Consider the following 3,398-nt stretch of genomic DNA (forward strand, 5'->3'; position numbering starts at 1 on the left):
CAACTACCCAACACCTTATGAATGCTGCAAGGAAAGGTGACTTATCACCTACGCAAGTGGAAAAGGCAAAATCAGCAGCAAAAGGTAAGAAGAAGCAACAAAAAGATAATTTTGCAGCACCAAAAGCTGGGGTGCACACAAGGAGAACGCTAACTAAATCCAACAATCAGTGATGAATGCTCTCATTTGGAATATAAGGTCAGTCAACACACAGCAGGCCTTTGAAAGGTTGACAAAAATGCATAGGCAAAATCACTATGATTTTGTAGGATTAATGGAGCCAAAGCAACAAGCAAAAAAACTGGAAAGGTACAAAAACAAGATAGAACTTGCACAGGCAATTTCAAATGTTTCCAACAAGATCTGGGCTTTTATAGACGAGGTATTTGAGGTAACTATTATGTACAATATGGTGCAACAATTAACACTAAGATTGTTTCATATTGAATCGCATGTGGAGTTTGTCCTAACATTGATATACGCAAAATGTGATGCAATTGAGAGGATATAATTATGGGATTCATTATATGCAATGGCAAGGGATATGGATTCACCATGGCTTGTAGGAGGGGATTTCAATGTAATATGGTACGAAGAAGAGAAGTTTGGTGGGTTACTTGTGTCATTGAATAAAATTGATGATTTTTGACACTGCATCAACACTTGCAATCTATTCGACCTTGGATTTAAAGGCAGCATATTTACATGGTGGAATGGGATAGCAGAGGAAGACTGTATATTCAAAAGACTAGATAGATGTTTGGCCAATGTTGAGTTCCAACAAACATTTCCAGGAATAGAGGTGCAACATTTGTCAAAGACTGTCTCTGATCATAGTCCAATGTATCTGAAGTGTGATATTGAGACTCCACCTATAAAAAACCTTTTAAGTTCTTGAATTTTTGGGTGGAACATGCGACTTTTAAAGATGTGGTGAAAGATAATTGGTCTGCTGATTTCAGTGCAAATCCTTTTATTCTTTTTAATCACAAGTTAAAAAAATTAAAGAAGGCCCTTTCATTGTGGAGTAAGGCTACATTTGGAGATATTTTCCAAAAGATAGCAAGTATGGAAGAGGTAGTGATGGTTCATGAAGCAGAATTTGAAGCAAATCCTACAGGGATGAACAGGGAAAGACTACAAAAGGTTCAGGCAGAATTGATCAAATGTCTTGCACTAGAGGAGAAATATTGGCAACAAAAGGCATGCATGACTTGGTTCAAGGAAGGGGATAGGAACACTAAGTTCTTCCACGCACAAGTGAGAGGTAGGAGGAAGAGACTTCAGCTTAACAGAATTCAAAACAGTGGAGGAACCTGGATTGAAGAAGAACAAGAAATTGCAGAAGAGACTATCAAATTCTACGAGGAATAGTTCACAAAAGCAGCTACTCCTTCATCATTTGATATCGTAGAGCATGTTCCTAATCTGATTAACACTGAGCAAAATGCAGAATTGATTAAGCAACCAACAAAAGAGGAGGTTAAAGTGGCAGTACTTGGACTTAATGGTGATAGTGCTGGGGGGCAGATGGTATGACAGGAAAATTTTATCATTCTTGTTGGGACATAATAGGGGATGACCTGTACGACATGGTGAGGGCTTTTTTCAATGGTCATGAGCTACCCAAGTGTGTAGCACACACCAACCTAGTTCTGCTACCAAAGAAAAAAGAAGTTACCACCTTTTCTGATTTAAGACCAATAAGCCTCAGTAATTTTTCTAATAAGGTTATATCAAGGGTGGTTCATGAAAGGCTAGTGAAATTTCTCCCAAGTCTGATATCGGAGGAACAGGTAGGTTTTGTTAAGGGAAGGAATATAGTAGAAAACATCCTTTTAACTCAGGAGATAGTGGCTGACATTAGGTTTTGAACTAAGGCTAGACCTAATGTCATCCTGAAGCTAGATATGACCAAAGCTTATGATAGAATATCTTGGCTATTCCTAACCAAGGTACTGAGAAAGATGGGATTCACAGAAAGGTTGATAGGGATTGTCTTTGGATTATTTCAAACAATTGGTATTCTATTCTAATAAATGGTCAAGCTCATGGATTCTTTAAGTCCTCAAGGGAAGTAAAACAAGGTGATCCTGTATCTCCAACTTTGTTTATATTGGCAGCAGAAGCATTATCTAGGAGTCTCAATGCACTACATACTAACCTGTATTTTTGTGGATTTGGGATACCAAAGTGGAGTCCAAAGATCAATCATTTGGCGTATGCAAATGACATGATTATCTTCTCATCCTCAGATGAAACATCTTTGATGCTGATTATGCAAGTGCTGAAGGCATATGAAGCTGCATCTGGGCAGCTTGTTAACAAGACCAAATCAGCTGTGTACCTGCATCATTTAACAGACATGGAAGTGGTCAGCAAGGTGGAAAGGATCACAGGCATTCATAGGAATGATTTCCCTATCGTATATCTAGGTTGTCCGATATTTTATGCAAGGAGAAAGCTGGAATTCTATCAGCCCCTAATTACTAAGTAATGGACAAACTGCAATCATGGCAGGGCAAGTTATTATCAGTAGGGGGCAGGGCAGTTCTCATATCCCATGTATTGCAAAGAATGCCTATGCATCTACTATCAACTGTAAACCCTCCAAAGTATGTGATAAATAGGTTGCACAAATTGTTTGCCCAGTTTTTCTGGAGCAGCACTGTAGGAGGAACTAGTAGGCACTGGGCTTCATGGAATACCTTATGCATGCCAGTTGAGGAAGGAGGAATAGGTTTCAGGTCACTGCATGATGTAGCAAAGGCATTATTCAGCAAGTTGTGGTGGAATTTCAGAACAAAACCGAGCCTATGGAGCTCTTTCGTATGTCAGAAATACTGTAAAAAATTAAATCTAGTAATTGTTCCATGGAAAAGGGGGTCTCACATCTGGAGAAAAATGTTGGAATGTAGAGATCTGATTGAACATCAAATCCTTTGGCAAACAAAAATGGGGTCCTCACTATTTTGGTATGAAAACTGGACAGGTCTTGGGGCACTATATTTTTTAGTTCCTCAGGACTTTGGCATTGATGAAAATGTACATAATGTACATGATGTTACCTTAGATGGTGAGTGGGATGTGGACAGGCTATTTGAAATGCTTCCTGAAGACTTAGCAGTACACATTCTGGAGAAAATCAAACCACCTTCACCTCAGCAGGTTCTTGGCAGGCCTTGTTGGATGCTGGAAACAAGAGGATATTTCAGCGTTAAGTCAACATGGGAGTATACGAGAAGAAGAGACGAACCAAGAACAGCTTATAGAATGATTTGGATAAAGGGACTGCCTTTTAAAATAGCATTTTTCATGTGGAAAGTGTGGAAAGCAAAGCTACCTTTAGATGATTTCTTGAAAAGGGTAGGCTACTGCATGCCATCAAAATGTTGTGT

This window comes from Nicotiana tabacum, chromosome 8 (genome assembly GCF_000715075.1).
Source record: "Nicotiana tabacum cultivar K326 chromosome 8, ASM71507v2, whole genome shotgun sequence".
Classification (NCBI taxonomy): domain Eukaryota; kingdom Viridiplantae; phylum Streptophyta; class Magnoliopsida; order Solanales; family Solanaceae; genus Nicotiana; species Nicotiana tabacum.